General features: G+C 40.1%; 1 protein-coding gene across 1 annotated transcript in view; it reads right to left on the reverse strand.

Moving 5' to 3' along the window:
* Positions 1–18786, reverse strand: part of LOC138758287 (ELAV-like protein 2) — a 136447-nt gene that overhangs the window by 63731 nt on the left and 53930 nt on the right. The gene's annotated exons all lie outside the window — the stretch shown is intronic.

Raw genomic sequence — 18786 nt, forward strand, 5'->3', positions numbered from 1 at the left:
AACAGCAGAGGCCCTTTGGACCATAATGACTGCAATAGACATGACAAATTAAAAACTCTGCCTACCTGCACATAATCTATATTTCTCCATTCCCAGCACATTGATGTTTTTATCCAGAAGCCTTTTAAAACTACCATTGTATCTGCTTCCAGCACAGTTCCTGGTAGTCCATTCAAGCATCTAGCATTGTGGTGTGTAGTGGGGAGGTGGAGGGTAAGAAAGAGCTGCACATCTCCTCTAAATTCTTTAGCTTCTCACGTACCACGCGACCCCCCCCCCCCCCCCCCATCTTCAATGTCTTCCACTCCAGAGACAGAGAACTACCAGTAGTAGAGTTAAAAATATGGACAAGGGAGTTGGAGGAGCACCTGTAAGGATGCTTTGAATCAGTGGACTGGACAATAAGACAAAGGAGCAGAAATAAGCTATTCAGCCCAGAGTCTTCCCCACCATTTAATCATGAGATAATCTATTTTCTCCACTCAGCCCCACTGCCCATCTTTCTCCCCATAACCTTTGATATCCTGACTAATCAAGAGCATGTCAATCTCTGCCTTAAATACACCCAATAAACTGGCCTCCACAACCACCTCCGGCAACAAATTCCACAGATTTATCACCCTCTGGCTGAGGAAATTCCTCTGCATCTCCATTTTAAGTGTGTGTCTTTCAATCCTGAAGTTGTGCCCTCTTGTCCCAGATTTTCCCACTGTGGGAGAAAAAAATCCCAACTTTCTTCATCTACTTTGTCCACACCTTTCAACATTCAAAATGTTTCTGGGACCTTTCTTCTCTCTCTCCACTCCCAAACCGCTTTCTCAAATCCCAACAAGAGCAGGTCAAGCACTCCAAATCTGATAACCCTTTCATTCCCAGAATCATCTTTGTGAACCTTCTCTGAGCCCTCTCTAACGTCAGCACATCTTTTCTTAAGTGAGGAGCCCAAAATTTCTCAAAATACTCTGAGGTCTCACATATGCCTTGCAAAGCTTCAACAATCACATCCTTACTGTTATACTCTATTCCTCTGGAGATGAATGCCAGCATTGCATTTGCATTCTTCACCATCGACTTAACAACCAAGTTTACCATGCAGGCTGTCCTGCATGAGGACTCCCAGGTCCCTTGGCATACAAGTATTTTCGATTTTCATCTAGCATGCCTATTTATTTTTCCCCACCGAAACGTATGACCATACATTCCAACATTGTATTTCATTTGCCACTGCTCTGCCCATTCTCCTAATCTGTCTAAATCCTTCCGGAACCTCTCAGTTTCCTCAACACTACTGCTTCTCCATCTACCTTTGTGTTATCTGCAAATTTCATTCTGTAATCCAAATCATTAATACAACACAAAAAGATACTGCCTCAACAATGACCGCAGTGGAACACTACCAGCCACTGGCAGACAACCAGAATAAGATCCCTGTATGCTTCTTGCCACTCAGCCAATGCTCATCCCACGCTATTATGTTTCCTTTTATACCATGTCTTGCTAAGTAGCCTTATGTGCAGCACCTTCTCAAAGGCCTTCTGAAAATCCAAATGTATAGCATTCAAGCATCCATTGCATCTCCTTTATCCAGCCTGCTTGGCTTTTTTTCCCCCAAAGAATTCCAATAGGTTTGTCAAGCGAGATTTTTCCCTTCAGGGAATTATGCTGGCTTTGGTCCATCTTGTCATGTGCCTCAAAATACTCTGTAACCTCATCTTTGACAAGCAACTCCAACATCTTTCCATCACTGACATCAGGATAGCTAGCCTACAATTTCCTTTCTGCTGCTTCACTCCCTTCTTGAATCATGGGGTCACATTTGTGATTTTCCAGGACCATACTAGAATGTATCGATTCCTGAAAGATCATTACCAATGTCACCACAATCACTACTGCTATTTATTTTGGAACCTGAGGGTGCAATCCATCTGGTCCTGGAGACTTATCTACCCTTAGACCATTTAGATTTGAGTACTTCTACCCTGAATAATTAACTGCACTCACTTCCCTGATACCCTTTGACATTTGGGTAGGCTCATGTATTCCACAGTAAATACTCATTTAGTTCCTCTGCTATCTCCTTGTCTCCCATTATTTCTCCAGCATCATTTTATAATGGCCTTGTATCTATTTTCATCTGTTTTTACTTTTATATACAGGTTATACCTCTAATCCAGTGACATTGGGACCTGGCTATTGTTGGACCACAGAAAATGCCAGAAAACAGAAACTGACCCCTAAAGGAATTCACGATGTAAGCATAATCAAAGGTAGAACAAAGCTTAAACCAGGAAAAAATATTGTGGTGGGGGTGGGGCGGAGGCGGACATAATTATCACAACACCTTTACAGCACCAGTGATCAGGACCAGGGTTCAAGTCCCGTCCTGAGGTATGTACTACTTAATGTCCATGATACATTTTGTGAAATTAGGCATTTATGCAACATTGACATTGCTAAGTACATAAGATGGTGTTTGCACAAAGCTCTATGGAATACTATAGTGTACCTGTAAACTTTTATTTGCAAATAGGGATCAGTGCAGGGACTGATACAGGGCTGTGGCCAGAGAGTGGAGCAGTGGATCAGTGTGGGGACCGACAGGGCTGTGGGAAGAGAGCACGGCAGTCAGATAAGTTTGGGTACAGTATACAATTTCCGATAGCAAGTGATCTCTTTCTAAATTGCTACGGACTTGCTCACAGTAACTGAATAATTATAGAAACGTGGACATATATGAGATTGGTAGTTGCCTGAACAGACATTAAGCTTGCTGTACGATGGGAGTGGCCAGACCAAAGTGCCAGGCAAGATACAACTTGTACTTGAGGCTTTTTGTATCCTTTGACTGTCAGCCTACTTTAATCTTCCCCCACCCCCATGATTTTTTTTGTTACCTTCTACAAGATTTTGAAAATATCCCAATCCTCTATCTTCCCATTAATTTTTGCTTCCTTGTATGCCCACTTTTGCTTTTACATTGGTTTTGACTTCTCGTGTCAGCCACAGTTGTGACATTGTTATTCCTATTTGAGTATTTCTTTATTGGAATGTAGTTAACCAGAAAATTCCTCATTTCTTGCAGAAAGTCCATCTGTTGCTGCTCTGCCACCTTGCATATTTGATGCCAAATTCAAGGACTTGTCCTCGAACTTGAATGAGCATGTCCCAGCTGTCACCACCTTCTTCAGGACCTATGTTAATGAATGTGCACATACTAAGTGTTCCCAAAAGTAGAGGATGAATCAAAGGATTTGCAACCTAGTGAGGTCAATGGTGTTAAGACGGGTGATCTATATCTCTACAGAATGTTCAGGAATGACCAACAGAAGGCTATCTTAGCAGCAGAAATTTCAAGGCAATCGAGAAACAGAATCAGATACTCGACAGAAGTAACATGAATTGCAGGATGTTACATCCTACATGAAGCAATACAACATCATAAATGGCTATGATGTTTCATTACCCAATAAGCCAAACAACTTTTGTGCTAACTTTGAAAAGGGTATCTTAAAGGTATCAATGAAAATCCTTGTACCAGCTGGCAATTATGCTATTTGTCGGAGGCCAACATCAGAACATCATTCAAGAGGGTGAATCCTCACAAGGAGTCCAACCCTGAATGCACAATTGGTAGGATATTGAAAATATGTGCCAACCAATTAGCTAGAGTGTCCAAGGACATCGTAAATCTCTCATTGCTGTCGTCAGAGGTTCCCATCTGCTTCAAAGGGCAACATTGAGGCAGAATGAGCTGCCTCAATGACTATTGCCCAGTAGCTCTCACATCTACTATGATTTGAGAGATTGTTCATGTCCAGAATTTACTTTTACCCAAGACCTGGATCCATTGCTTTCCAACCATTACAGCTTAGGTTTCCACACCATAATCACTTCAATACTGGTCAACAATCTCCAAAACCTGGGCTTCTGCATGTCCCTCTGCAACTTGTGAAGACCAGTCAGTGCAAATCAGTAACAACGTCGTCTCCTCACAATCAACACAGGCACACCTCAAGGATACCCGGTTAGCCCACTGCTCTACGCCATGACTATGTGGCTATGCACAATTCAAATACCATCCACAAATTTGTTGATGACATCATGGTCATTGGCAGAATCACAGACAGCAATGAGGAAGCGTACAGGAATGAGATAGATCAGCTAGTTGAGTGATGTCACAAGCACTCAACATTAGCCAAACTAAGTTAAACATTAGCCAAACTAAGAGTTAAACATTAGCCAAACTAAGAGTTAAACAGAATGGTGATTGGTGGAAAGGGATAGAGATACATAAAAACAGGGATAACACGAGAAGTGTGCGAGTGGCTCAGGGTAGGTGAGGCTGAGGATGAGCTTGATTCCATTTGAATTTAAATTAGGAAGAGTTAATGGAGACTGCAGCTAGGGCAGTCTATTGTTCAGATTGCAGGATGTGGGAAATCTGTCCCTGATGATTACACTTGCAAGAAGTGCATCCAGCTCTAGTTTGTTAACACAGAGACCATGTTTAAGAACTGGAGGTGGATGAATTCAGGACCCTTCAGGAGACAGAGGCAAAGATAGAGAGGAACTTCAGCAGACAGTCACCCCCAACAGGAGTCAGGTAACTGGGTGACTTAGGATCAGGAAGGGAAAGAGGCTGACAATGCAGAGTACCCCTGTGGCCATTCCCTTCAACAATAGGTTAACCATTTTGGATACTGTTGGGGGGAATGATTTACCAGAGACAAATCATGGTGGTCAAGTCTCTGGCAGAGGCAGGCCCCTCGGCTCAGAATGGAAGGGGAGAGAGGAGGAGAGATAAGGTAATGGGGGACTCATTGGTTAAGACAGTAGATAGGAGGTTTGATGAATGAGATCGAGCTGCCAGATTGTATGTTTCCTCCCAAGAGCCAAGGTCAGTGATGTCTCTGATTGTGTTCATAGCAATTTGGAGGAGGAGGGTGAGCAGGCAAATGCCATGGTCCATGTGGAACCAATGACATAGATAGAAGTAGGGATGAGGTCGTGGAGGGAATATAGGGAATTAGGAAAATTTAAAAAAACAGGACCTCAAGGGTGGTAATCTCAGGAAGTTGGGGCAGATGAATGTGTGGCTGAAGAGTTGGTGCAGGGGTTCAGATTTCTGGATCATTGGGATCTCTTCTGGGGGAAGGTCTGACCTGTACATAAAGGACCTGTACCTGAACTGGAAAGGGTCCAATATCCTGGTGGGCAAGTTTTTGCTAGAGCTGTTGGGAAGGGTTTAAACTAGTTTGGCAGGGTGGTGGAATCAGAATGTAAGAGCAGAAAATAGGGCAGAAGGACTAAAGCAGAATTTCATAGGTTCTCAGTTGGTAAGGGGACAGACAAATGTAGCCAGTTCCAGGGATTGAAAGTGTCCATTTCAATGCTAAAAGTATTAGGAATAAAGAGGATGAACTTAGAGCATGGATCTGTATGTGGAACTACAATGTTGTGGCTGTTACTGAAACTTGGCTGGAAGAAGGGCAGGATTGGCTGATGCAGATACCTGGGTTTAGGAGTTTTAAAAATAGGATGGGAGGTAAAAGTGGGGGGGGCGGGGGAAGGGGAAGGGAAGTAGCATTACTGGTTAGTGACAGTATCACAGCTATAGAAAAGGATGACACTGCAGAGGGAGTGTCCACTGAATCAGTGCAAGTGGAAGTCAGAAATAGGAAGGGAGCTATCACTGTGCTGGGAGTAGTCTATAAGCCCCCAAATAGCACTCAGGACACCGAGGAGCAGATAAGCAGGCAGCTTTTAGAATGTCATAGGAAATACAGAATTGTAGTTGTGGGTGATTCAACTTTCCTAATACTGACTGGAATCTCCTGACTGCAAGAGGGATAGACAGGACTGAATCAGTCAGGTGTGCTCAAGAAAGACACTGCATGTGGACCAGCAATGAGAGGAGAGATCATACTGGATCAAGTTCTGGGTATTGAACCAAGTTAGGTAGCAGACCTCTCTGCAGGGGAGCATTTTGGTGAGTGACCAAAACTCCCCAAGCTTCAGCATAGCTATGGAAAAGGATAAAAACAGACACAATGGGAGTGCTTAACTGGGGAAGGGCTAATTATGAAGGGACGAGGCAGGAACTAGTGATGTTCAAGGGTGAAAGCACAAGTTATGTGGAGGAAGTTTACAGACCACGTGCTGGGATCAGGATAGGCTTGTTCCACTGGGACAATGAAAAGATGGTAGGCAAAGGAAACCATGGCTGACAAACAGATCAGAGAACTAGTCGAGGATGAAGAAAGCATACATTAGACATAGGAAGCAAGAAATAGGAAGGGCTTTTGAGAAATGCATGGTAACTAGGATGGAGCTCAAGGACTCAAAGGTTGAAGCGGGCATGAGAAGGCCTTAGCATGTTGGATTAAGGAGAACCCCAAGGCATTCTATGCTTATGTGAAGAACAGAAGGATGACAAGAATGAAGGTGGGGCCACTAAAGAATAAAGGAGGCAATGTGCCTGGAGGCAGAGGAGATTGGGGAGGATCTAATTGAATACTTTGCTTCAGTATTCACAAGAGAAAAGGACCTTGATCAGGGCATGGTCAAAATGGAACAGGCTATGTGGTGAATAAAAAAGTAGTGTTGGATATTCTTTAAAATATCAAGATTGATGTCCCTGGGGCCAGAAGCAATATGTCCCAGGTTGCTGTAGGGAGTAAAGAACTAGGTGGGGCAGTAGCTATGATCTTAAGAGTCCTCTTTGGACAAAAAAAATAGGAGAATGGCAAATGTAGTCCCTTTGTTTTAAAAGGTAATAGGGAGAAACCTGGGAATTATAGACCAGTGAGTCTTATGTCAGTGGTGTGAAAACTATTGGAGAGGATTCTTAAGGATAGGATTTATGAGCATTTGGAGAAGTACAGTCTACTCAAGATGGTCAGCATGGCTTGGGGAAGGGAAGGTTGTGCCTCACGAGCCCAATTCAGTTTTTTGATGAGGCTAGGGCAGGGCAGTAGATGTGGTCAACATAGATTTTAGCAAGGCATTTGACAAGATCCACCACAAGAGATTCATCCAGTAAGTCAAAATCAAGTGGAAACTTGATTGTGTGGATAAAAGATTGGCTTGCAAGAAGAAAGCAGAGAGTAGTAGTGGAAGGAAAGTATTCTGTCTGGAGGTCAGTGACTAGTGGAATGCCACATGGATCTGTTCTGGGAGCCCTGCTCTTTGATTTTAAATGACTTGAATAAAGAGGCAGAAGGATGGGTCAGTAGGTTTGGGGATGACATGATGGTTGGAGGAGTTGTGGAAGGAGCTGAAGGTTATCGAAGGTTACAAGAGGATACAGACAGGATGCAGAGTTGGGCAGAAAAGTGGCAGATGGTGTTCAATCTGGATAAGTGTGAGGTGATGCATTTTGGGAGGACAAACCAGAAGGCTGAGCACAGGGTTAACAGTCAGTTACTTAAGAATGTGGATGAACAGGTGGACCTTGGGGTTCAAATCCATACATCCCTCAAGGTTGCCACACAGGTTGACAGGATAGTTGAGGCCATTCAGATGCTGGGATTTATTAATGGGGGATTGAATTCAGGAGTAGAGAGAGGTCATGTTGCAATTCTACAAATCTTTGATAAGACCACACTTTGAATATTGTGTTCAGTTCTGGTCACCTCATTACAGGAAGGATAATGAGTGATTAGACAGAGTGGAGAGCCAGTGGAAATATGTACAGAGAGGGAAGTCATCAGGTAGGGGTGTGCGTCTGTACAGACACACACTTAGGTGCCTGGAATGCCTTGCCAGAGATAGTGGTGGAGGCTGAAACATTAGGGCTGTTTAAGAGATTTACACCGGCACTTCGATGAAAGGAAAATAGAGGGTTACAGGGTAAGGTGGGTTTAGACCTTTAAAAAAGTAAATTATGGGTTGGCACAACATCATGCACCAAAGGACAGGATTGGCTGCTTGATGTTCCAGAGTATTGATGCTTCAAAAGGGATAGGAAGGGAGCTAAAATGGGTGGGAGAGGCAGGGAAAATAAACTGGCACTGCCAATCAAGAACAGAATCATAGCTGCAAAAAAAAAAAAACCAGGATTTTGTAGAGGGACCACCTCTGAGCTAGTGCGGGTGGAAGTCAGAAACAGGAAGAGAATGACCACTATTGGGAGCATTCTTTTGCCCCCAACAGCCTCATGGCCATTGAAGAGATCAGTAGGCAGATTGAGAGTGGTCCTCAATATTGGCTAGCACCTCTTCAGTGCAAAAAGATAGGGGCAGATTTTGTTTGGTGTGGCCAGGAAGGATTCTTAACACAGGATGCAGACAGTTTGATTCGAGGAGAGGTCTTACTGGATCTAGTAATGGACAATAAACTGGTCAGGTAATAGTAGGCCAGCATTTGAAACACAGTGACAATATCTTCCTGTTCTTTAGCATAGTCATGCACAAGGATAGCACACAAAATGAGGAAGCATTTAATTTGGAACAGCTAATAATGACAGTATAAGACAAGAACTTGGGAGTGTAAATTAAGAACAGATGTTTTCAGGAGAATGCACGCAAGTATGGAGAATGTTTAGGGTCCATTCGCACTGGGTTGTGGATAGTTTTGTCCCACTGAGATACAATAATGGTCAGGTAAAGGAATTGTGGTCGACAGGAGATGAAGAACAGCAAGTTAAAATGAGGTAGGAAGCATTCTTAAGGTATACAAAGCCAAAATCAGACAGGGCTCCTGAGAATTACAAGGTAACCCGGATGTCGAAATGGGGTTTCTTCATTATTTCTTGTGTTTTGGCCGTGTTCAGCATTAGATCACTATTGGAAGGAATTTTTTTTTTTTTTTTAATGCATTTAGCCATGTTTTTTCAGTTACTATTCAACCTGATCCTATTACATGTTTATTTGGTGTGGTGATAGAGAACAGTTGATCATCTGTGTGTGGTTGCCAATGTGATATATTTTGCCATTTTACTGGCTAGATGATGCATTTTGCTAACATGGATGGACTCTATCCCTCCCTGTTATGCACAATGGATGACCCAAACCTCATCATGATTGAACCTCGAGAAGATTAGATATATTTTGAAAACTGAAGTTTAATAAAATGTGGCACACTTTTATGGAATATGTTAATGTTTAAATAATAAGTGGTTTACTATTTTGTAAATAACATACAAAACATTTATAATCTCTTCCTGAACTTATTTACATACTAGGCAATCACCAACGTACCACTACTGTTATCCTTTTGTTGGTTCAAAATGTCCTAGTGGCTTTTTCTTTCTTTTTTTAAAGTTTAGGTTTAGTCATTTTTTTTTGCTGCATGAACAAGATATAATATTGAATTCTGTTTGTTCATTTTTAGTCTAGGATACATTATAATTACTCTGTACCTGTATGGCATATTTTTCTTGTTCTACAATTTTTGTTGTACAGTAGAACTCTAATTATCTGAAATCGGTTTCTCCAAATCCTCAATTTAAAAAGAAATCCAGATAAATGAGGAAACAAATCAGAAATCCTCATTTATCCGGAGTTAAAGTGACCAGGGACCGCAAGCCTGAGTTTTGTGAGGAAATGACAAAAAGATAAAGGGCTTTGGATATTGTATGGATGCTAGTAAGGCATTAGACAAGGATTCCAGAGGTTTGTCGAGAAAATCATGAGATCCATTGAAACTTGGATGCATGGATTTTTAATTTACATGCCCTTAGAAAGAAATAGATGAAGCATAATCTGACCCGAGGTTAGTAACTAGTGTTGTTCCATAAGGATTAATTCTGGAAACCCTGTGCTGTGCTTTCTGGTTTTTATAAATGAATGGAATGAAGTAGAGGCTTGGGTTGGTAAGTTAACAGATGATGCAAAGGTCAGAGGTGCTGTTGATATGGTAGAAGGTTGTCATAGGTTACAACAGGAAGCATAGTTGGGTGAAGTAGCAGTAGATATTGTTCAATCGGAAAAGTGCGAAGTGATAGACTTTAGAAGGACACATTTGAAAGCCAAGTACATGGTTAGTTACAGGATTCTTTCAGTGTGGAAGAAGAGGGATCTTGCTGTCCACACCCATAGATCCCTCTCGGCTATCGCACAGGTTGATAGGGTTGTTAATAAAGTGGCCTTCATTAGGCAGGGATGGAGTTCAAAAGCCTTGAGGTAGTGTTTCAGCTCTATAAAATTCTGGTTAGACTACAACTACTGTGAAAGGTTTGAAGAGTGCAGAGATTTATAGGATGCTATCTGGATTGGAGAATGTCTGATGAATGCTTGAGTGAGTTCAGGCTCTTCTCTTCAGTGTGATCGAGGATGAGAGGCAACAGGGGTGTACAAGATTAGAATCATGGCCCAAGTGGCAATGGCCAATGCCCAAATATCAGTTTAAGGTGAAAGAAGTTCAGGGGAGGCTGTGGTGGCTAAAAAAAATATTCAGAGTGGTGGGTCATGGAATGCATTGCCATGGTTAGTGGTGGAGTTCGAAACAATAGGGACATTTAAAAAAAAAAGACATGAATGCAAAAAGGGTTATGGACTGTGATGGAAAGAACAGTTAGATTGATATGGAGTAGGTAGGTTTCCATCAGTCAGCACAATAGTGGAAGCTGTCCTGTTTCTTGACTTCCTTTTCCTAATACTCAATGCTCCAACAAATAGAGGCAATCATGCCATTTGCCTTCATCATCACCCTCTCAACTTATATGACCACTTTTAAGGACCTATGGACTTGGACCCACAGTTTCTTCTGCGCATCAATTCCATTTAGAGTCCTACATTAACTGAATACATTCCACTTGCATTTGACCTCCAAAAGTACAATATTTCAGCTGTCTGAATGAAACTCCATTTGTATTTCTAACAATATCTGTAACTGTGATCCATGTGTTCTTTGATAGCCCTCTACACTGTCCACAACTTCAATAGTTGTGTCATTTGTAAACTTACCAACACATCCACTGATTTGTTCAGCTGAGTTTTTTTTAAATACAGTCAAATAGTAGTCCCAACACTGATCCCTTGTCACAAACCTCCAACCAGAATAGCTGTCTTACACTGCTACCCTGTCTTTTGTGGGCAAGTCGTTAAGGATTGTTAAACATCTATAATTTTGAACTCTTGAGTATAATACTGCAGGATCTGCCACAATGAACTGCAACATACTGCACAAATTCCAAACAAGGTTTCAAGAAATGACATTATTCTGTCCCTAAAACAGGAACAGGTTGAGAAATTTGAAGTGTGTAGGCAAAATGTGAAAAAAAAACACGATTACAGCAGACATAAGTTGAAGTACATCATGCACATCACATTTTTAATATATTACATGACGAAAGGAACCTATGAATCTTTAGCATTCAGTTCAGCTGCATTAGAGCAGCATTAGGTTTGCTTCCTCTTGCACTTCATGCCTCTTCCATTTCTTGAATTTATTTTTCCTTTCTAATTACCATATTTGATGGCATGCAAGACCCACTTTTTCCTTAAAAAAAAGTTTAAAAATATCCTAGGGTCTTGTATGCAAAGTTGAGGTATCTGGTAGGCTAATGTTTACCCAGATGCCGTAGACTACAAGTACTTGTTCCTTGCCTAACTCCATAATATTGTAATGTTATTTACTAAAATATTATTACGCATACTTTAATTAAGAAAGGAATTATCATAAAAATTAAAGTTGAATGTCTGAGACAAATATCTTTGTTTAGCACCCAACTCTTTAAAAAAGGTGATTATGGTGAATAAGGTTAACAGTGATCATTGCTACATGGCTCACTAGCTCCACAGCCATCCCATCTATCAGAGCATACTGAAAACTTATGTTCACAAGCTGTTGCAATTTTGTGTATTTGATGTTTATCACAATTAGGGCATCTTGTACAACAAGTATTATCATAACAATCAAAATACAAACATATAGCAGTGAAAGATTTTATCTCAAGATGGCTACAGGAGAAAAGTGCTTACACTGTACGATTGGATACAAACTAAAAGTGGTAAACTATGCTAAGAAGCATGGTGATAGAACAGCAGAGAGTGTTTTTGGGGCACTGCCTACAGCAAAAATGATACGAGAATGGAGAAAGCAAGAACCAACAACCATAGACTGCTAAAAGGCAAATGTATCCTTCATTGTCCAGCCCAACAATGGACAGAAATTGAGGAGTTAAAAAACTGGGTGATGAGAGGAATTCAGGGAAATGCGTTACTACCAAAATGACAATTAGAAGCCAGCTGAGTGGGAAGCACGCCCATACCATTCCATAGGTGTGTGTGGGTGAAGAAATCTTGGGAAACTGAAATTGTGAAAGCTTTTATCTTTACTGTTAACTTGTTTTTAAATAAGATGCTTATTTATATATTTTTTTCTGTTGTCCTAGTTGCATGTTTTGTCCAAATTTTCTGCTGTACTTATTCTTAATATTCCCTGAAGGGAGGGGGGGGGTGGTCTTGTACCCATCAAATACAGTACTTGTTGCAGTTTTACACTTTATTTTGCCCAAGAGCACATCCAATGCTATCTGTACACTTAACAGTAGATTAAAACATCCTTCATTTCTATAATTCACAAGAACAAATTCATTTTCTGGTTATTTAAAAGGTGAGCCACCTGTTGTATAAACTTGCGCCTGCATTTATCCCTTGAGTGACTGAAATAATATTAACCCATGGCTGCAACCATTTATTTAAAAAAAAATTGGGAACTATTTCAGTGGGAGAGCTTAAAAATCCAAGACAATCAAGCAGCCACTAAGACCTCAAAAGGCACAATGGATAGAGACGGAACCTACAGTTTAGTGAGAGAAATAAAGTGGTAGGTGGGATTATGCTGAGTGCATATTAAACTACAACTCCAGATAATTGGCCAGAAGCACTAAAATGGTTGTTATACAGGAAACACTTTGTGGCATTGGCCAGTAACTACATTTAGGAGCAAAACAAGAAGCATTGCCCACAATAATAAAATTGATGGACTGAACAAAAGTGGCCAGATATCAGTTTGCAAATAGCAAATTCCTGCAAGAGCCAACATTTAGAAAACAAAAATCAAATTTTGTTAGCATGTATGCCTTATTTAAAACTGAATGAAATAATTTGCTCAAGTTATTGAATCAGTTATGTGTAATAGCTTAGGGAGTAAGAGTTTTAAAAATCAACACATTACTGCCAATATTAAAAAAAAATAAAGATTTGGTTAACAAACTTTATGGGCAAAAGTAATAATTGTTTTGCCATGTATTTAGAAGAACTGATCCAGTTCCATCTAACATTTACTAAGTAAACTGCAAAATAATTCTTAATATTCTGGATTTTAAGATTAAAAGTAATCCTGCAGTCAGGTTTTCTATGCAGTTGAAATTGTTATCCTCAGTAAAATCCATTCTTTGCAACTTTCCATTAAGCTTTAAAATCAATTCTCAACAATGGCATTTGAAACCAAGAATGATGAAATTCTGATGGGAATTGTGGAATTAGATGACAAAGTCTACATCCAAAACTTGAAAAACCTGAAAACAGGTAGCCTTATCCTGATTACTTTCTTTAGCTTGCAATAGGGGGATCAGGTAAATACATGTCTGACCTTAAAATTTGGGCCAAACTGTTCATCTGACATCTGGTCTTGGATGAGCTGTAATTTTCTCCATCTAAACAGTAAAAAGTTTAAAGCCATCATTTTCAGCCTTTAGCTGAAACAACCAATTGCTCATCGTAAACCATATTCCTCTCCCATCACACACATCCCCAAACCCCACGTAAAGCGAGCCAACCGTTAGCCCTGCCTGTAAGAAGCAAGAGTAGTTTCCAATTCAGTATTCTCTCCTTGACTAAAAGCATTTCCTCCACATGTAACCCATGCCTCATCCTACGTCTTGAACTTTACATTTTGCCATTCGATATCCCTCCAATTTGGAGTGAGGAGTAGCTGACGTGGATGTCTGCTGCCCAGAGCCAACCCCTTCTTACCCATTCCCAGTTTCGCAACAGATCCACTTACTCTAAAAATGCAATCCTATCTATATTTCTCCCCATCACTAATGTTAAAACCCAATATAACCCACATTCTGCCACCTCCATGTAATCCACTGACCCTAACATCACCTATTCAGATTAATTTCTGAATTAAACTCTCCACTCCCTTCCCCATTGTTAGGCAACTTTATATTTTTAACAAATTCATCACTATGGACTCTCCTTGAATATTCATCTTGCACGAAAAGGTACAATACCAAAGTGTAGCTCTCCCCTCAGCCTCACACTGAGAAATGGTTACTCAAAAGCGAAAGTCCAAAACAAAGCTGTACTCCTGGCAGAATCTTGACAAGAGGCCAAGTAATTCATGGAAATGTGGCTGCATTTAAACCAAATTTCTAGTCCATAATCTTAAAAATCAGCAATGGTTACATCCTGCCACGTATCAAAGATAACAAACTGAATGAAAGCAAAATTAGCAATGAATTAATGTTGAGGCCTTTCTATCCTGTTTCCCACCCCTCCCCCTCCAAATAAAGCTATTTCTTTGAGGCGACAATATTTTAAAATTTAAGAATAGTTAATATTAGTTTCTGTTATCCATGCATTACTGTCTTATTATCTCTCTTCTCATTTCCCCTTGCCCACAACATATTTGCAAAAGCCTTTAACAGTTTAACAGTTGCCAATTCAGTTTTCTGAACAAATATCAAATCCCCAAAAAGATTTATCCACCACCCTGCAAAAAGAGATGCCACAAATCTTGATTTTAAGTTCAGGTAAGAAATGAAGCATTGAGCTTAGCAAAGCAAATTGAGATGTGAATGATTGAAAATAAAGCAACACCAATTTGCTAAATATTGCCACCTCACCTATCCTTCGAACCACAGCAATCAATGGGAAAGAGAAATAAAAATCATCCTCGACTTTGTTCCAGCTCCGAGACAATGTTGCTGCTATTTGTGAAATTCATTAGAGTTCAAATAAATTTTGCCACTGTTCAAATTTGGCAAAAGTCAGTAAGGAAGAAACTCACGCAAGGTAGAAATAGTGCACATCATCTGTAAGTACATATATATGGATCAAATGTATTTGCATCAAAAAGGATTGACTCATTAATCCCTCTCCAACTTGCATTTTCATTGTTTGGCTACCTTGAACCATAGGTTACAAAACCAATGTAACATGCTGGATAACTACATTTATATTGGTGAATTACACAACTACAAGTTCATCTATAGTTTAGTTGGAGGACAAATTGTTAATTTAGAAATGTTTAAAGGAAATCCATTTTCCACCAGGACAGAAACAGTACACCAAGACCAAACACTTATTATGGCCCTAATCTCAGCAAGGCTCCAATTAACAAAGCATTCAGGCAATCGCCGGGTTGAAAATGGCTGATTTATGAACTCATTTATGTACCGAGGATGCCATGAAATTTCAGTTTGAGCGTAGTTATGGTATAGGGTACTCTTGTACAATGCTGCTGTCACCCAGCAGGGAGGGGACGGGAGAGAGGAGCAAGTGAAGGAGCAAACATGCAGGCTCACTACCATCGCCCAGCAGGATGAAAGAGTAGCCAGCTCTCCCATCATCTCCTGTGAGTGTTATCTTTTAACCATGATCTTATGACCATATGTAGTTACTTCTATTATTTACTGTATTATTACATTTAAGATGCTTTAGAGTATTAGTAGGTGCGTTATATCCATATAAAAGGTAAAATATACACACCAACATTTGACTAATTAAGGACCTTGTGTTCCTGTTCCAACTGAATTAAATCTGAAGACAGACCTGGGTGACAGAACTCTTAAACCCAGGTCTGTACTGCCCTACCAGAAATCTATTAAATCAATTGGAGGTTGCATTCTTTGACAGCAGTACTTGCATGAACACCAGAGCTTAAACACATATAATTCTTGGTCTGGTCCCCTTTTCTAAAACACTAGTTACAAAACAAGAATTACATGATTTACTGTACATGAAGAATCGAGTATAGCACTGCCTTGCACGCTTCACAAAATCTGTCATAGGTGTATCAACAGTTGCTGGAAATCCCAGGGAAGATGGTACATACCCAGATTAAATCAGAAAAAGGAAGGATTACTACTAACACTAATAAAATAACTCCAAAATATTATCCGCTTTAAGTGTTAAACACCAACTGGATGTGAAAGAAATGATAGAATAATATTCAACTGAATAATCTGATTACTGAATTGTTATATGCTGTGGTGTGAATGGTACTGATAACTTAGTTTTGCTAGTTACTGTTTAGCACATTGAACTTCCCTCTACACAATTTGGTATTTGATCAGGATCACTGCACAGGAGTTTCATGTCAGATATGATGATACTGTTTTACATTAGATAACACACTTGATATTTAACTTCAATGCAGCCTAGTTAAGATTGAAAATCGAAGATCCATTTAAAGGTAGTTGCTCAAGTAGCGCAATCATGAATTTGTCTTTCAAATAGACAAAGTGAATGAACAAGCATGGCCAAAACCAAATACTTGAGCTCTATTGAAACAAAACCATTAACCAATCCTAAAAAGTGCAAATTGTTTCTTCTAAGGTGAAGCAAAGGTAAACAATGAGCCATCAGCCCATTGCCTGCACAGGTCAGATTTGCTTTTAATGGGAATAAAGCAGTACTTATTGTTAGGTCTGCTTTGTTCATGAATGAGTGAGACAAACACCAGACTGAGTCGAAATCAGGGTTCTTTGTTCTTTATTACCGGATTGTAACACTTGCGACTAAACATGTTAGTCGGAGAATGCATTCTGCCGTTATCAGCAAAATGGTGATTTTTTATACCCTTGGATATGTGCTTAGAACATCATCATATCATTACTTGTCCAATGACTAAAACTGTTGCTATCCTTTCCCTGCTAGCTTCCTGCCTCTCAATCCATCAATGTCTCTCTTATCTTGTAAGTACAAGGATGCATTCACATCTTGTTACAGCCCTGTACATTCCCATCTCATGATGTTTTACCTAACAGGAGTACAAGGACACCTCCCCTTCTTGTTACTGCCCTGTACAGGGTAACTCCCTACACATTCCCATCTCATGATGTTTTACCTTACATTATTCACAAAAGGACCAATTTATGTCACTAGTTGTCAACAGGTGAAATAAATTCAGAACAAATTAGAGTTGATGGTAGTGTCAACAATAAATTGTTCACATTAGTTCTATACTGGTCTGGAGCACAAATATTAATCTAGTGCTGAGCCTGGATTCATCGGGATCAATGGTATAGAGCAATACAAGTGTTGGACTATTATCGTGTCACAAGTATTAAAGAATAATTATTTATTTACAGAAAATTCATTTGATTCATGTGGGTCAGGGAAAAGAAATTGGGGCACTAAAACCACTTCCTGGTTCAATTATTTTGTACACTGCATTCCCCAAATGGAGATGGAATTATGTTGGGGATCAAGTTTTCTGTCCCATTTCAAAGAGTTGCGATCACGGTTCAAACAAGCACATTTTCTTAAAATCTCAACTGTTTACCAAATCAATTTGACAAAATAGATTTAGATTTGACAGAGGTATTGGAACTATATTTCCCAAGGTCAAAAACAAAAGAAACAAGCTCTTCATCCCAGGTCTATGCTAAACATGTCCGAATCAAACTAAAACTCTGCTGCTTGCACCAAAGAGAAAGACTCCATTGGCATGACATTCATGCATGCAAACACCTCTTAAATTCTTCTATATCTGCTTCCACCACTATTATACTGGAACCAAATATAGTTGGGGGGGGAATGTTCCACACTTTGCCGCACAAATTCTTCCCCCTCAAGTGTATTCTTGTGTGTGGTGCCTTTGTCCACCATATCAATGCCCTTCATGATTTTATATACCTGTCTGGCTCCCCTCAGCCTTGTTCAATTCAGAGAAGACAACCCAAGTTCATCCAATCTCTTTCTATTACTTATACCCTCTAAACATCCTGATAAACCTCTTCTGTATTCTTTTCAAAGCCTCCATATACTTCCTGTAAAGGGCCAACAAAAGTTCCCCCCCCCCTGCCGAGTTCAGCCAAACAAAAGTTTTATACATCTCCACATGGCCTCATGAAGCCAAGCATACCACACACCACATTTACCACCCTTTCTACTCATGTGATGACCCTCAATAAGCTATGAACATGGATCTCCATATCCCTCCACATTTTAATGCTTTTAAGAGCCTTACCATTATCTGCATACATTCCCTTTGTATTTGACCACTCAAAGTGGCACACTTTATTTGTCTAGATCTATGCTTGTCAATCTTTTACTTTCCACTCATATACCACTTTAAGTAATCCCTATGTCATAAGTGCTGTGTTGCAAGGGATTGCTTAAAAGGTGGTATGTAAGTAAAAGGGAAGATTGAGAATCACTGCTCTAGACCCAACTGTTACTGAAATATTTCGCTTGAGAAAAATTATCATTAGCCCATTTCCTTTGAAAGCGTGCACATAATGAGATGAGTCAATGAGGTACGATTAAAGCAGTCGTTTTCAAACTTTTTTCTTTCCACCCACATACGTGTGTAAAAAGAAAAAAGCTGAGAACCATTGGCCATTTCTTTCCTCATATCTGTACCAGATCAACATCCTGTTGTATTCTTTGACAGCCCTTCACATCTCCACTAATCCTTGTATCATCTAAAAATTTGCCAACCCATCCACCATTACTTACAAAGTAATTTATATACATTAAACAGGGCCCCAATACTGATCCCTGCAGAACACCAGTGGTTACAGGCAGCAGCACTGGAATCTCAAGTATGGGCTGGCAGTGAAGGTAAGAGGGAAATTGAAAAACTAACACTCGATACAGCAAT

The sequence above is a fragment of the Narcine bancroftii genome, chromosome 1 (genome assembly GCF_036971445.1).
Source record: "Narcine bancroftii isolate sNarBan1 chromosome 1, sNarBan1.hap1, whole genome shotgun sequence".
Taxonomy (NCBI): Eukaryota; Metazoa; Chordata; class Chondrichthyes; order Torpediniformes; family Narcinidae; genus Narcine; species Narcine bancroftii.